Genomic DNA, 17,500 nt, shown 5'->3' on the forward strand with positions numbered 1-17,500 from the left:
TGGCACCCTTCCAATTAATGCAATGATTAAAACCTCTTAAATGAACAAATAATGCGTTAGACATTTGACCATTCCTGACGTTATACTGATGTTGTTTTAACATTATTTTTAGTTCTTTTCCAGTCTGACCTATATAGTATTTGTCACAATTTTTACGTGAAATTGATAATATAAATCCTTCTTCCTTATCAGCAGAGTTTTTTAATTTAAAGGCTTCTAACTGTATTGGAGTTCTTAAATGCTACTTGAATGTTGAAAGTCTTAAGAATATGAGGTACGTTTGACGAAATTCTCATGGAAAGGAAGAACAAGTAGGTTTTTTTACATTAAAGGTTTTACTAGTAATTTCCTCATAGAAAGACTTTTTTACCATTTTAAAATAATTATCTACGAAGTGCTTAGGATATTTCAATTTTAAAACCTTGTCATATATTCTTAAGAATTCATCATCCAAAAACTCCGGACTACAAATTCATACTCTCTAAGGAACACTGATGATAACACTGACATTTTTGTCCTACAATGATTGTACGAATAAACATGTACATATGAAAGGATATTTGTGAGTTTTCTGTAGATATCAAATTTGAGACCCTTTCATTTCTGTAAATCATTACATCTAGGAAAGGTAAATGATTACTTTCCTCTACTTCCATGGCGCTAAGTTTAGATCAGCACATCATAGGCAGGCGAAATAAGATATTATCAATGTATCTATACAATGAAACATTATTGTGGAAAATTTTAGGTAATAAATTACTTTAAAAAAAATTCCATGTAAAGATTATTATGAATTGGAGGAAATGGGTAGCTCATAGCCATACCAAAATTTTTATGGAAATATTTCCCGTCAAACACAAAATTTAAATAAACAATGAATAATCTAATTAAATCAATGATAGTGGTGGTACGTAGGGGCAACTCATGTTTCTTCCGTTCCTCTTCAAGGAACGCCAATATATCTTAAAACAGGGACATGAGTAAATAACGAAGTAACATCATAGCTTACTGATTTAAAATCGTAATCCAAATTTTGGTTGTAAAGCTTATTAACAAGTCTACATTGTTCTTAATATGACTACTTAAGACGAAACCGACAAGAGGACTTAAGATGGAGACGAGCCACTTAGAGAGTTTATAATTGACGGATCCTATGGAACTAGTGGTTTCACAGGGTTATCGGGCTTGTGAGTTTTGATTAATCCAAACATTTATGGAAGAGATGGGCTAGTAGATGAGAACTCTTATTAAATATTCATGACATTTTAATTGTTGTATTAACTTTGATTTGTAATTGATGTTGACCGACTCTAAAGGATTTTTCTTTAACTTAGGGTATGTGTTTTCATAAGTCAATAAAGTTTCCATTTTATCAATGTAATCGTTCTTATTCAATATATATATATATATATATATACATACATAAATATATGCATATATATATATATGAATATATATATATATATATATGTATATATATATATGTGTGTGTGTGTGTGTGTGTGTGTGTGTGTGTGTGTGTGTGTGTGTGTGTGTGTGTGTGTGTGTGTGTGTGTGTGTGTGTGTGCATGTGTGTGTGCATGTATATATATATATATATATATATATATGCAAAGTAGACCACTTGGAAAAAGAAACTAACGAAGCAGAGCGCTTTCGTATATTACATCTTCAGTGCAACATCACGTGTTGCACTGTAGATGTAATATACGAAAGCGCGCTGCTTCGGTAGTTTCTTTTTCCAAGTGGTCTACTTTGCATAAGTGAACACACGTACCCGTGTTCTTATTAGCATATAATATATATGTATATATATATGTATATATATATATATATATATATATATATATATGTATGTATATGTATATATATTGACTATATTATGACAATAAAGAGTGAAGGTGGAAGAAGCAGACGAGGAGTAATGGGAGAATTTCACGCTTTAACGTTTCGACCCGCAGGGTCTTGATCACAAAGCTAACAACTCAAACATAACAGGAGATTTTATACATGGACGGTTCATCTCACGGGACGCTTCGGAGAGCTTGTTATTTTATTTGCGTATTCTGCTAGACATATAAAGCCTTCTCTATGGTTCATGTTGTTATAAATGTTAATGTATGCTGCCGCAACTGTCTTCCACCTTCATTCTTATGTATGTATATATATATATATGTATATATATATATATATATATATATATATATATATATGTACACATATATATGTATATATATATATATATATATATATATATATATATATACATTTTTTGTGTATTGACAGTCCGACAACATGAAAGGCACCAGGCAGTATTCCCCAGGTCTCATTGAGCACTACAAAAGTACCATACTGCAGCCTCTGCGCGAGATCCTCCGCCAATGCTGGAGAGAGGGAGCTGTGCTTCAGGATATGAAAGATGCCAAGATCATTACCCTACACAATAACAAGGGCAAGAAAAGTGACTGGAACAACTATAGATGCACCTCCTTACTCAGCTTCGTAGGCAAAGTCTGCGCTCGGGTCCTTTTCATCCGACTGCAGAAGCTGGCTGAGCGTGTCTACTCGAAATCACAATGTGGCTTCCGGGCTAAAAGGTCCACGGTAGACATGATCTTCTCCCTCCTTCAACTCCAGGAGAAGTGTAAAGAGCAGTGGACGCCAAGGCCTTCAACCTTGTCAACAGAGACGGTCTTTTCAAGGCTCTCAGAAAGATCGGCTGTCTCCCAGAACTGCACAGATTAATCGAGTCTTTCCACTCTAACATGAAAGAGAACGTGCAGTTCAATGGCAACATCTCCGAGCCCTTGAACATACGCAGCTGGGTCAAACAAGTGTGCGTGCTCGTCCCAACTCTCTTTTGTGATCTTCGCTCTCCTCCTGAGGCACGCATTCGGCACAGCACAAGACGAAATATACCTGCCGACCAGATTAGATGGCAGGCTCTTCAATCTCGCCCGCCTAAAACCAAGGACCAAGGTTCGTGAGGGCCTCATCAGAGATGCTGTTCGCTGATGACGCAGCAGTGGCGACACACACCCAACGGGAACGGCAGCTGCTGAAAGACCGCTTCTTATAGGCCCGCAAAGACTTCGCGCTGACCATCAGTCTGAAGAAGACCAACGTCCTAGGCCAAGACACTCCTGCGCCACCAGTCATCATCATCAACGACCATGAACTCGATGTTGTTCACCAGTTCACATACCTTGGATCGACCATCACCGATAATCTCTCCCTTGACGCTGAGATAGACAAGAGGATCGGGAAGACAGCCACAACACTAGATTGCCTCATATCAAGAGTGTGGACCAACCCCAAGCTGACCGTGAAGACAAAAACGGCCGTGTGCAACGCCTGCGTCCTCAGCACCTTGCTATACGGCAGCGAGACATGGACCACATATGCCCGCCAGGAGAAAAAACTCAATTCCTTCCACCTCAGACGCCTTCGACGCATACTTGGCATCTCCTGGCAAGACAAGATGACCAACACTGACGTCCTGTCTCGCGTTGGCCTTCCCATTTCGTTCACCTTGTTGAGACAACGTCGGCTGCGCTGGCTAGGTCACGTTTGCCGCATGGAAGATGGCCGAATCCCAAAAGACATCCTCTACGGAGAGCTTGCCACAGGACAGAGAAGCTTAGGCCGCCCGCAGCTGAGGTACAAGGATGTGTGCAAGAGAGACATGAAGGCGCTCGACATCAACACCAACTCCTGGGAGGACATCGCAGCCGACCGCACCAGCTGGAGAAGCACGCTTCACAAACAGCTGCTGACTGGTGAAGAGAAGTTGTCTGCTGTGGCAGCAGAAAAGCGAGCTCGCAGAAAGGAAACGACAGTCAACAGACCAGAATCAACACACATATACGACCTATGCGACCGTGACTGTCACTCTCGCATCGGTCTATACCATTGTTTCCCAAACTTTTCCAATACGTGACCCTTTTCAGTATTACCAAACCTAACATGACCCTCAGCTTTATGAGCCCTCTGAAACGTACTAATTTTTTAATATCGTATTGATACAAGCAAATCAATTTGCGGGTCTGTGTGGTTGAATGTATTTACAGTTGAACCCTCCATGACCCAGAGATAAAGGCTCAGGACCCTTTTGGGGGTCATGACCCACAGTTTGGGAACCTCTGGTCTAATCAGTCATAAGAGATGCTCCTCAAGCCGAGGAGTCAGTCTAGAAAACTAACAAATGGTTATAAATATAACCGTCATGACCGACGGAGACCGATGATAATACACATACCCACACGCACCCACCCACACACACACACACACACACACACACACACACACACACACACACACATATATATATATATATATATATATATATATATATATATATATTATTTGGATGATGGAGAACATATATACAGGGGAAGGCTCGGAACCCTATACACTCTAACGTTTCGTTCGCGTAGAACTTCTTCAGAGAGTGTATGTAGAACTGCAATTGGAGTTTATGTACTAAATCTAATTATCTTTTCGGACACTTGGGAAAGGTCGTTTTTCTGGCGTGTTTTAGAATTAAAATACTAGTTTCTTTAGCTAAATTGATAAACCCTCCTCGATGATTCGATGAATTATTAGTAGAAATATATGCTGATTCAACAATTCTTCTAGTGAATTTATCAAAACCTTTATGTAGCACTTCAGCTTCTCTCCAGTTTGGTAAATGATCGAATTTTTCCGCATGAACTACTAAAGAATTAGATGTCCTATGTGCAATAGGACTACTAAAGAATTAGATGTCCCGTGCAATAGTTGCTCAATGGCTTATTATGGCGAATCGTCAAGAGGATTAGAAAAAAGAATTTATGAACATAAAAACGACATAAAAGCACATAGGACATCTAATTCTTTAGTAGTTCATGCGGAAAAATTCGATCATTTACCAAACTGGAGAAAAGCTGAAGTGCTACATAAAGGTTTTGATAAATTCACTAGAAGAATTGTTGAATCAGCATATATTTCTACTAATAATTCATCGAATCATCGAGGAGGGTTTATCAATTTAGCTAAAGAAACTAGTATTTTAATTCTAAAACACGCCAGAAAAACGACCTTTCCCAAGTGTCCGAAAAGATAATTAGATTTAGTACATAAACTCCAATTGCAGTTCTACATACACTCTCTGAAGAAGTTCTACGCGAACGAAACGTTAGAGTGTATAGGGTTCCGAGCCTTCCCCTGTATATATGTTCTCCATCATCCAAATAATTTGTCTAAAATACTTATCAATATATATATATATACAGTATATGTATATATATATGTGTATATATATATATATATATATATATATATATATGTATATATATATATATATATGTATGTATACGTATATATGCATATATATGTAAATATATGCACACATACATAATCAAATAGATATATACATACGTACGCGTGTATACATGTCACCATTATTCTTATTCTAGACACTTATAACTATCATTTTTCATTTTATAAAACAGCTTGGAAAAACACACCAACTAATACACGCTTATTGGTGCTGTTGTTGATGGGGAATGTCACACAAATTCCCATTTTCTGTAATTTCGCATTGGGATGATGGACATTAGTCATTTCACTGCCGACTGATGTTCCTCTTATTCCAGCTGTTTACTCTGTCCGTCGCACCAATTATTTCTACCAAATTAAGCACTAAATCACTAAACGGTAGAACTTATTACCCATTTCTACTGGAAACGAGCCTCCGTGTCGTGCCTTTAATTGGACACCAAACGTCCCTATTCGTGTTTATTCTAATAGTTTATCATTCTAAATAAAACATTATCTCATTCTATTCATCTTTTACTGAAGCGGATTTTTTTTTTTTTTTGCTCGTTTTATATCACTATGACCTTTTGTTTCTCCTCGTATCTAACTACATTTTTTGCTTTCTTTAATACTACTATGTTCAAATATAATTCTACTTTTTTGTTTAAATTTATCTCCATTTAGTAAAGCCATTTGTCATCAGGTGAATAAAATTGCCTGGCATTAGTTGAAATTGAATACGTGTGTGTGTGTGTGTGTGTGTGTGTGTGTGTGTGTGTGTGTGTGTGTGTGTGTGTGTGTGTGTGTGTGTGTGTGTGTGTGTGTGTGTGTGTGTGTGTGTGTGTGTGTGTGTGTGTGTGTGTGTGTGTGTGTGTTTGTATGCGTGTGTGTGCGTGTGTGTGTGTTCGTGTGTATGTACATGTGTGTGTGTGTGTGTGTGTGTGTGTGTGTGTGTGTGTGTGTGTGTGTGTGTGTGTGTGTGTGTGTGTGTGTGTGTGTGTGTGTGTGTGTGTGTGTGTGCGTGTGATTCACCATGGTCTTGGATCACGTGTTGGAATCGTGATCGACAGCTATTTCCCTCTCTATACCTCTCTCTCTCTCTCACACACACACGCCCACACACACACGCACACACACACACACACACACACACACACACACACACACACACACACACACACACACACACACACACACACACACACACACACACACACACACACACACACACACACACACACACACACACACACACACACACACACACACACACACACACACACCGTCTCAATGAAATTGTGCGTTGTATACCAAAACAAAATCTGTAAGCTGTGACATCATCGCAAGGGGACTTAATGTTAAATTATTACCTCAACACGAGAATGTCATGACGCTTATCTCTGATTTTCCACTTGACCATTTCTATTCTTTTGATTCTGATTTTCTTTATCCATTTTCAGTCTCTATACAAACATTGATGAAGAAATAGCTTCATTAGATGATTATTATTACTCGGAGAAAAAAAACATTGGGTGAAAGAGTGGCAAGACACTGGTGAATATCTAAAACCCTGATTTAAGAACGAATTCCTTCTTCGCGAGTAAAGGAAGCGAGAGTGCGCTCGTGTGTGTGATTCAACATGGTCTTGGATTACGTGCTGGACTCGTAATCGTCAGCTATTACCCCTCCGGAAGAGAGCGCAGAGCTCATATATGACTGATCTTGGGTAATGCTGTGACCTTACACGCACACACCCAACTCCCCGCCCACGAGAGTTGGAGTAACGACTCGCAGCTCAGCGATAATTAAATTATTTCACCCCTGGGCGGGATTCAAGTGTGTGTGTGTGTGTGTGTGTGTGTGTGTGTGTGTGTGTGTGTGTGTGTGTGTGTGTGTGTGTGTGTGTGTGTGTGTGTGTGTGTGTGTGTGTGTGTGTGTGCGTGTGTGTGAGTGTGTGTGTGTGTGTGTGTGTGTGTGTGTGTGTGTGTGTGTGTGTGTGTGTGTGTGTGTGTGTGTGTGTGTGTGTGTGTGTGTGTGTGTGTGTGTGTGTGTGTGTGTGAGTATGTGTGTTTACCCAGTTGCAGTATATAATACAGGAAATATGCTTGTATTTCCATTTGTCAACGTTTCCATTAGCAAAATCCAAACTTAAAATTTTATGTTTTAGCTGCACTGTCGCTTCATCAAAATTATTCCACGAATCAATAATGTATAATATATATATATATATATATATATATATATATATATTTATATATATATATATATATATATATATATTTTTTTTATATATATAGATATTATTTTTTTTTTTTTTTCCAAACATCTAGTCTTTTATAATTGTTTCTACTTTACTGCCTTCATTTATATGTTCCTCAGAAAGCTTTTTATCAATTCTAGCACATTTGCTTTAAGACATCCTATATGTTTAAACTTCCACAACAATTTCGTGTGAGGTATATCCAAGTTATTTTTCTAGGTCCAAAGAAACACAGTACATCCAACCATCCCTTTCTTGCAGGACATCATTATTTTTTTTTTTTTTTTTTTTTTTTTTTATGTCGGCCACGTCCGGTAGTTTTGTCAGAGAAAACACCATTAGAGGAATCTTCTTTTACAATCAATAAATGCTTCCTCCTCAAACGAGGTTTTCTCTGCTACATTGATTTCTGCTCAGCAAATTGGAAACCCATGACCTTCCTTTTACCACTAGGATGTTATCCTCTTCTTAATACTTTACCTATCTTTCACATTACTTTCACACATTTTAAGTACCACAAGGGCCAAAGACAGTGGTCTTTATTCTTGAAAAAAAAATATCCTTGTCACCAGTTTAATTGGCACAATAACACCCGACTTAGTCATTTATTACTTACTTTTCCTTTAGCGAACATAAAAAATTACTTCGAGTATTTTATCCACCCGCTGCTCCTGACATTCTTTGAGCATCCAGATTGAAAACCCGTCAAGCCTTGCGGGTCTTCTCACAACCAGTGCTTCCAGTAACTATACACATCTTATACCTCCAGTCTTATCTCATACAACCTCCCTCATCTCCCATAAAGTGACCCTTCTTCCTAGACGAGGACAGGACACTACCACTCAGTATGGCTGTTTGTGTTGTTGCATCTTTATACACGGTTCTATCCACATTCAACTTTGTTATTCTTTCCCATTGCTTTATTCTAACATTGATTCTTGAACTTCACAGTCTGTTTCCCCAAAAGATATTCTCATTCCCATAAACTTGGGCTTCCTAAAGTCATAGTTTTTCAACGAGTACAAATGATCATCGTGTGTATTCACTTGGTCTTTTGGATCACGTGTTGGACTCGTAATCGACAGCTATTTCCCTCCTGGAAGAGAGCTCAGAGCTCGTAGGTCCGATCTATGGGTAATGCTATGACCTTGCACACACACACACCCCCAACTCCCCGCCCACGAGAGTTGGAGTAACACCCCTCAGCGCTGCGATACTGATATTATTTCAGCCCCGGGCGAGAGTCGAACCCGGACCTCCGTAGTGTCAGGCCAGAGCTCTAACCACAGCGCCATGAGAGGTGTGTGTGTGTGTGTGTGTGTGTGTGTGTGTGTGTGTGTGTGTGTGTGTGTGTGTGTGTGTGTGTGTGTGTGTGTGTGTGTGTGTGTGTGTGTGTGTGTGTGTGTGTGCGTGCGTATGAGATTGTTGTTCCATTAGAAATTATTTTCAAGAAATCCATCATATCCGGAGATGTCCCAAGAGAATGGAAGCTAGCTAACGTTACTCCCATATTCAAAAAAGGTGACAAAAAGAAACCAAATAACTATAGGCCTATTAGTTTGACTTCGATCGTAGGAAAAATAATGGAAACTATCATCAGAGATGCTATCGAATATCATTTAGAAAGTAATCGTTTGATAAATGATAGCCAACATGGTTTCAGACGGAAACGTTCTTGCGTGACTAACTTACTCGAATTCTACAACACAGTTGTCTCGAATTATGACAAAAGAAACAATATAGATTTAATATATCTAGACTTTGCAAAAGCTTTTGATACCGTCCCACACGAAAGACTACTTACTAAATTAGCTTTGCATGGAATAAGTGGTAGCCTATTAGGTTGGACTAGTAATTGGTTGAAAGGTCGAAAACAGAGAGTTGTTTTAAATGGAAAAACTTCTGGATGGAAAAGTGTTGCAAGTGGAGTTCCTCAGGGTTCCGTTCTTGGGCCACTTCTATTCATAGTATATATAAATGATATAGACCATGGACTAAAATCTACTATTTCCAAATTTGCTGATGATACAAAACTGTGCGGAGTGGCAAATGATCACTCAAACCAATTAGATATTCAAGAAGATTTAGATCAATTACAGCAATGGTCTGAAAAGTGGCTAATGAAATTTAACACAAGTAAATGCAAGGTAATGCACATAGGTAAAAATAACAGCAAGTACGATTACAAGTTATTTGGAAATTCGTTAACAAAAGTGGATAGTGAAAAAGATCTCGGCGTAATTATCAGTAACGACCTCAAATCATCTAAGCAGTGTATTTCAGCCTCTGAGAAAGCAAATAAGATTCTGGGATTGATTGCGCGATCTTTTGATTTCAAAAGTCCATCACTCATTAACAAGCTATATAAATCGTTAGTTCGTCCACATTTGGAATATGCTGTTTCTGTATGGTCACCGAATCTCATTAAAGACATTGACAGACTGGAAAAAGTACAACGGCGAGCCACAAAACTGATTCCAAATATCAAAAATAAATCATACGAAAATCGACTTAAGCACATGAATCTGTTTTCCCTAAAAAAGCGTAGACTCAGAGGTGACTTGATACAGGTCTTTAAGATTTTAAAGGGAATTGACAACATCAAAAGTGACAAAATTTTCACATTGAATGAGAATCAGACAAGAAACAATGGTCTCAAACTGTCCGGAAATAGATTCAATTTGGAAGTAGGTAGAAACAACTTTGCCAACCGTGTAGTTAATGAATGGAATAAACTTCCTGCACAGGTAGTGCAATGTAGTTCAGTTCGAAGCTTTAAGAATCATTTAGATAAATACCTAAGTAAGATGCTGTAATGATTATAATTTATGTTATATTATTTGTTTTTGTTTTGTTATAATTTGTCTGTCTGATTTTCATTTATTATTAGTTATATGTCAATTTATTATCATTTACTATTTACCTGTTTGTTTGTTATTCAACTATACCAATGCATTTATTTATGTATTTTAATTGTTATTTACATTGTTATAGTTTTAATTTATAGTTTTAATTTATTATTAATATGTTTTTTTTTTTTTTTGTTTTTTTATTTTTTTTTTTTTTATTTTTTTATTATTTTTTTTTTTTTTTTTTTTTTTTTTTTTTTTTTTTTTTTGCATCCGACCTAGATATGGATCAAAAGGTCTCCTGTCGGCATGCTTTGCCTTTGTAATCCTTTGTGTGTGTGTGTGTGTGTGTGTGTGTGTGTGTGTGTGTGTGTGTGTGTGTGTGTGTGTGTGTGTGTGTGTGTGTGTGTGTGTGTGTGTGTACTCCTACATTATGTGTCGGTAAACAAAAGATTGAAAAGAAGATGGTTACTTACGAAGATTGGCTGGAAGGGTGGGATTGCAAAATGGTGGAAAATGTCGAGGAGAAGAGACAAAAAAAAGGGATGATAAAATCAGTAAGGAAAAGAAAGACAAAATAATTGGACAAGAAGCGACTGGCAGATAGATATAATAAGAGGATTATGATCCTGTTAAGGGAAACTAAGGAAAGAGAATGAGAAAAGAATGTCAGGGAGAAAAAAAAAATCTCAAAAATAACTGAGAAATGCAGCCATTCCATGCAGCTCAACTATCGTCCACGCTATTTCCATATTTACTTATTCGTGTGTATTTTCCAGAGAAATGCAATGAAGCTCTAATTTCTAATATTCATACTCTTCTCAATTACTTTGCAGAGGGGACCAGCAAACTCGTACCTAAGTAGTTGGCGTGTTCCCTTCTGTCTTCCTTCTCATTATGATTGAGGCGAAACGCAAAACCTTTTTTCCAATTTTTTTTACCTCCTCCTCTTTTTGCCGTCCTGCATCTTCCAAAGCCCCTTTGCTTCCGGACACGTGTCTGTCTTCTTACTCTCTCTCAGAATCCTTCTTGGTTATGATGTATATTATTGATATATATATTATTTTTCTTATATCTAAGATATCCATTATCTTCCTCCTCTCGTCCTCTTTTTTTTTTTATGTTCCCCACTGTTATTACTGTTACATCATTCATTTGTTCGTTTGAATTTAAATAACGTTAAAAATATCTTATTCCATTTGCTTTCTATTCTACTCATTTTTGTAATAAAATTCCCTCTTGTTATTTTCATTCTATTTTTCACATTTCCTTTTCTCTCACCATTTACTATAATTCATATTTTGATTATTTACCTTGAATATCTCAGAGCAATTTCTTTCCAACCGCATGTCAACACTTTTATACTACAAGAAATTCCAGGATTTTTTTTTTTTTTTTTTTTTTTTTTTTTTCAAATATTCCTATGTTGGTCATCACACTGATCTGTTTTCTCAACTCTTTTTGTAGTTCATGTTTCATCTTTCCCTGTTTTCCAGTCATTTTCTTTTAACATCCTTTTGTTCCTGTTTTTCACTGTGTTTATCTCATGTTAAGTTATTTTACTTGAATACCATATTTCAATCTCTACAGATCCAATTATTTTATCTATTATTATTATTTACTTTATTATAGTTTTTATTTATTTATTTATTTATTCATTTATTTATTTGTTTATTTATCTATCTATTCATCATTATTATACTTTTTTTTTTTTTTTTGCACCTTGATATGGACCAAAAGGTCTCTTGTCGGCATGCTCTGCCTTTATAATCCTTTGTAATTATTAGCCATTTTCCCTCATAATCCCAGTCTTGCCTTGACTTTGCATAGTCCTCTTTACTTCTAACAATCCTTCATATAAAACAAATGTAAATTAGACATAAAATAGTATAAAATTATATATAGATAATACAGCCGTGATAAATACAAATATAAGTTCACTGATGATAAAATGATAAAAGCCGGCGACTTACCTCCTTATCTTCAAGTACAAAAGTAGCGACATATTCTTTATGTTACCACAAGTGGACAAGCGTGTCACGTTCACGAACCAATCAACCTAAAAACATCATGCTTAGGGGAATAGGCACAAACGAGACGTGGCATCTTGTGTACATGGGTGGCGGATGCATCTATTTTCACACACACACACACACACACACACACACACACACACACACACACACACACACACACACACACACACACACACACACACACATACGCACATGCAGATACGCACACGCACACACACACACATATATATATATATATATATATATATATATATATATATATACTGTATATATATATATATATATATACTGTATATATATATATATATACATATATATACTGTATATATATATATATATATATATATATATATATATATATATATATATGAATTATATGTACATTATTACCGTCGCAAATCCGTAATATAAAATATACTAATTCTTTCATTCTTTCTCTTTACTTACTGGACACCAAAGTCGCTATTGTCCACTGACACTTGCCTCTATTGTTCCCACCGACGCTCGCAGCCACTATCGGTTTTTGTATTGTTTTTGGCAACTATTGCCCTTATCATTCTCACCAACTATTTCCTTTTTATATACATTTACGCATATAACGAGCACGTTGGAGAATAACTTTCGATTTTCCATCAATCAACAAGGCCCACACTGAGCTAACATAATCTCATATAATCTAGCCTTATTTAGTCTAGTGTAGGTTAGCCTCATCCTTTACTTTTTTCTCATCTAGCCTAATATAACCTAATCTAATCTACTCTAACCTAGTCTACCCTAGTATAGTTTTATGTAACCTTATCTGACCTTATTTGACATTGTGTAATCTAGCCTAATCTTGCCTAACTTAATCTGCATAACTGAATCAAACTAAGGTTAAACATTTACGATCGTAATAACCTATGGATATATATATATATATATATATATACATATATATATATATATATATATATATGTATATATATATATATATATATACATATACATATATACATATATATATATATATATATATATATACATTTATATGTGTGTGTGTGTGTGTGTGTGTGTGTGTGTGTGTGTGTGTGTGTGTGTGTGTGTGTGTGTGTGTGTGTGTGTGTGTGTGTGTGTGTGTGTGTGTGTGTGTGTGTGGACTCCAAAACACACAAAGGAATCTATAAGAAAAAATTAAATAATACCGAAAAATATGTACTCTTGTCATATAAGTTTGCTTACTTTATTTACAATTGTACTTTCTTGACAGCGAGTGAGACCATGCTGACATAGCAACCATGCTTTTTTTTCATAATAATCCCTATGTGGCCCAATAAAAGTTTGGGATGAATCAATACAATGAAAATATTATAAAGAATTTTCTTCTTCTTCCTCAACTACCTCAAAAGTTGTGTAGCATATTTCAGACGCAAATTATACCATTCTTATTTTTCATCCGTAATAATTTATTCAATCATAATTTTTTTCAGCCAACACAAGAGCAAGAATGCAATGCAACCTTAAGTTCTAGAAGGCACTTTTGTAGAAAGCTTTAACTAAAAAAATCTAAATTAATATTTACTATTATTAATATTTATATATTACATAGAAAGATTCATATTGGTATTGAATTGACAGTAAGGCTTTTGATTTTCAATAACTCGTAAAAAAAAAATATACCTGTTTACAAGAACTTATTAAAATAAAAAAAAAATAAAAAACCGATAGCAGGCAAATAAACGTTTAGTATTTTCAACTTGCGACAAGTTGCACGGGTTACCTCATGACCTTTGCCTTGGTGGAGGAATGCAATATGAATCTGCACCTACGGAAATAGCTGCTGCTAGGCAAAGTACGATGTGCTTTGCATCAACTTGTTCATATTTGTCATTTCTTGGAAACTTGCGTACCCATGTAGACTTGCAGTCATGTCTCTTATACACACACACACATATATATATATATATATGTATATACACACACACGCACGCACACACACACACACACATACACACACACAAAAATATATATATATATATATATAAATATATATATACTGTATATATATATATATTTAAGATTATTTCAGACAAATGAGAGAGAATGTGGGTGGGGAAGGGCAAACGAAGATGTGTTAGGAATAGAGTTTATTGCCCTAACGTTGCGACCAACTTGGTCTTCTTCAGAGGACTACAGCATTACAGACGGATCACAATTCTTATATTCGTAGTGAGAGGGAACCCGCCAAGGTATGAGCGTCATGTTTTCCCTTTGGCTAACGATTTAATTATTAGGACACTTGCTGCTTTCGAGAGGCATTTAAATCCGTCTCTGTCGTTGTTGTTCTTGTTGGTGGCGATATGTGCAGCTTCCACAGTTTTTCTCATTTTCTTTTCAAATCCCTCGTGTAGAATTTCTGTGTTGTTCCAATCAGGTAGATGTCCACATTTGTCCAGGTGACGAACCAGGGAGTTAGATGTTCTATGAGCCCTGAGATCGTTTTTGTGAGCACGTGTTGGACCCGTGAGCGACAGCTATTTCCCTCCCGGAAGAGAGCTCAGAGCTCGTATGACCGATCAATGGGTAATGCTATGACCTTACACACACACACACACACACACAACTCCCCGCCCACGAGAGTCAGAGTAACGACCCGAAGCGCAGCGATACCGAAATAATTCCGGCCCTGGGCAGGATTCGAACCAGATACTGCGGGCACCACCGCGCTGGCAGTCCAGTGCTCTACCAACCGCGCCACCGAGTCGTGTGTGTGTGTGTGTGTGTGTGTGTGTGTGTGTGTGTGTGTGTGTGTGTGTGTGTGTGTGTGTGTGTGTGTGTGTGTGTGTGTGCGTGTGTGTGTGCGTGTGTGTGTGTGTGTGTGTGTGTGTGTGTGTGTGTGTGTGTGTGTGTGTGTGTGTGTGTGTGTGTGTGTGTGTGTGTGTGTGTGTGTGTATGTGTGTGTGTGTGTGTATAGGTGTGTGTGTGTGTGTGTGTGTGTGTGTGTGTGTGTGTGTGTGTGTGTGTGTGTGTGTGTGTGTGTGTGTGTGTGTGTGTGTGTGTGTGTGTGTGTGTGTGTGTGTGTGTGTGTGTGTGTGTGTGTGGACAGCAAGCCATTGCAGTTGTGTGTTGGCCTTGTCCCTGGCATTGTCCTTCCGTGAGGTGTACTTCATTTGTAGAAGATATTGCGTGTTCCCACGGATGAACATTTTTACGAGGAAGTGATGTATTACATCCTTGGACGTTACGAAGTTCTTCAATGTGGTGGTGTTGTAAAGTTGATAAAAAACGGAATAACAAGACTCAAGAACATGTTTATTTTGTGCACATTGTGGATATGTTTGACACAATAAAACTTGCTCACATTGCAACGGGACATGGCGGCAGAGAAAAAATGGTCAAAAATTTGCCAAGATATGCTAACGTAACGAGAGATACTCTAGAATTGTTCAAATCTCTGTGTGTTAGTGTCAAAAGAAACGGAAGAGATGTGCGACCAAGGGTGTTACTGTCAAACCGATTTTATCAAAGGACTGCAGTCACAATCTCAGGTTGATCTTGTTCACATGCAGTCTTGCGCCATACAAGTGGATAATGGTGAACCAAGATCCTCTAACAATATTGCATATTGCGTCCCTAAACTTCAAAAAGAGCCGCTGAGATCACATTCCAACTATTGGACATATTTCTAATGTTTGGAGAGCCTCAAATTCTTCAAAGTGATAATGGTAGTGAATTTACAGCATTGGTTATTTCGGAACTCAAACTTCTATGGTTAACTAAGGTATCCACAGAGTCAGGGGTCAGTTGAACGCCTTAATTGTGATATAAAAGACATGCTAATTTCATGGTTAGATGATAATGATACAAGTGACTGGCCCATGGGACTCGGGTTTGTGCAGTACCAAAAGAACACCAGTTACCATTCTGGAATCAAACAATCCCCATACAAAGCACTCTTTGATGTTGAGGCCAGAGTAGGTCTACGCTCAACTGCACTTCCAGAAGAAGTTTTGAAGACAATGATCACTGAAGAGGATTTACTTGGAGCTTACAGTTTCCCCTCTGACTCTACTCGTCCAGACGATGCACAAACCCTCCAGCCGATTCACCTGAGTGCATGAACCCTCCAAATTATTCACCCAAGTCTACGAACACTCAAGACAATTCATTACAGTGCACGAGCCCTCCAGATGATTCACCTCAGTGCATGAATCATCCAGACTATTCACCTGTGTGATCTACTCCTCGAAATGACTCGCCTGAGGACTTCACTCAGCCAGGCAGTGATACTCACAAAAAAGATTATAAAAGGTAATTGATAACTAATGTGATTAAGCTCAAAACCACATGGCAAGTCTTTCACGATTAATTAAATGTTCTCTTCTATTATTAAGCAAACAAAAGTAACTGCATTTACTCTTTGTTTTCGTTCATTCAGATGGTTCATCAGAGGGCTCTGCCTATCCAGACAGCCCCACTCTGGCCAGAATCCTCAAGGAAGACTTCATAAGCTCCAAGAAAACAAAGCACTTCAACGGTTCAAAGCAGCAGCCGGTCAGTTAGCGCAAGCTGAGCGCATAGTCAAACGTAGTCGTTTAGAACACGTCCCAGGTAATCCAGAAGATAACGTGACAGTTCCCATCCCGTTAGTTGATCGAGGGAAAGGTGATCCACGAAATGTTATCGGTGTGATCTTAGACCGTAACAAAAATGACATGTATAAAATACCCGTGAAAGAAGAATTAATCAAGGGAGGCTACAATGGAATCCAACTTCATATTTGTACCCAGCAACTGTATAGCACTGGTGACGTGAATGCAGACAAGGAAATAGGACTTCATCAGGTAGAACAGCAATCATCTAGGATTGGTGGTCAAAGATATGTTAAGTGCAACTGTACTGTAAGCAAGAAACAGTGTCAAACAAATCGCTGCAAATGTTATAAAGGTCACAAGTGCAATAGTCGGTGCCACTCTAGTATAAATTGTGAGAAGAAAAATTGATATATTGTTTAAAATGTCACATTTTATTCTTTTTTTTAGTTTGACATTCTATCGTTATATAGGTTTTAGAAAATAAAA

At 37.3% G+C, this 17,500-nt stretch overlaps 1 protein-coding gene and 1 pseudogene across 1 annotated transcript in view; one reads left to right on the forward strand and one right to left on the reverse strand.

Moving 5' to 3' along the window:
- Positions 1-17,500, reverse strand: part of LOC143039079 (neuroligin-3-like) — a 367,639-nt gene that overhangs the window by 310,500 nt on the left and 39,639 nt on the right. The gene's annotated exons all lie outside the window — the stretch shown is intronic.
- Positions 16,439-17,018, forward strand: LOC143038763 (uncharacterized; annotated as a pseudogene).

This window comes from Oratosquilla oratoria, chromosome 25, assembly GCF_046742065.1.
Source record: "Oratosquilla oratoria isolate Oo_2021 chromosome 25, ASM4674206v1, whole genome shotgun sequence".
Classification (NCBI taxonomy): domain Eukaryota; kingdom Metazoa; phylum Arthropoda; class Malacostraca; order Stomatopoda; family Squillidae; genus Oratosquilla; species Oratosquilla oratoria.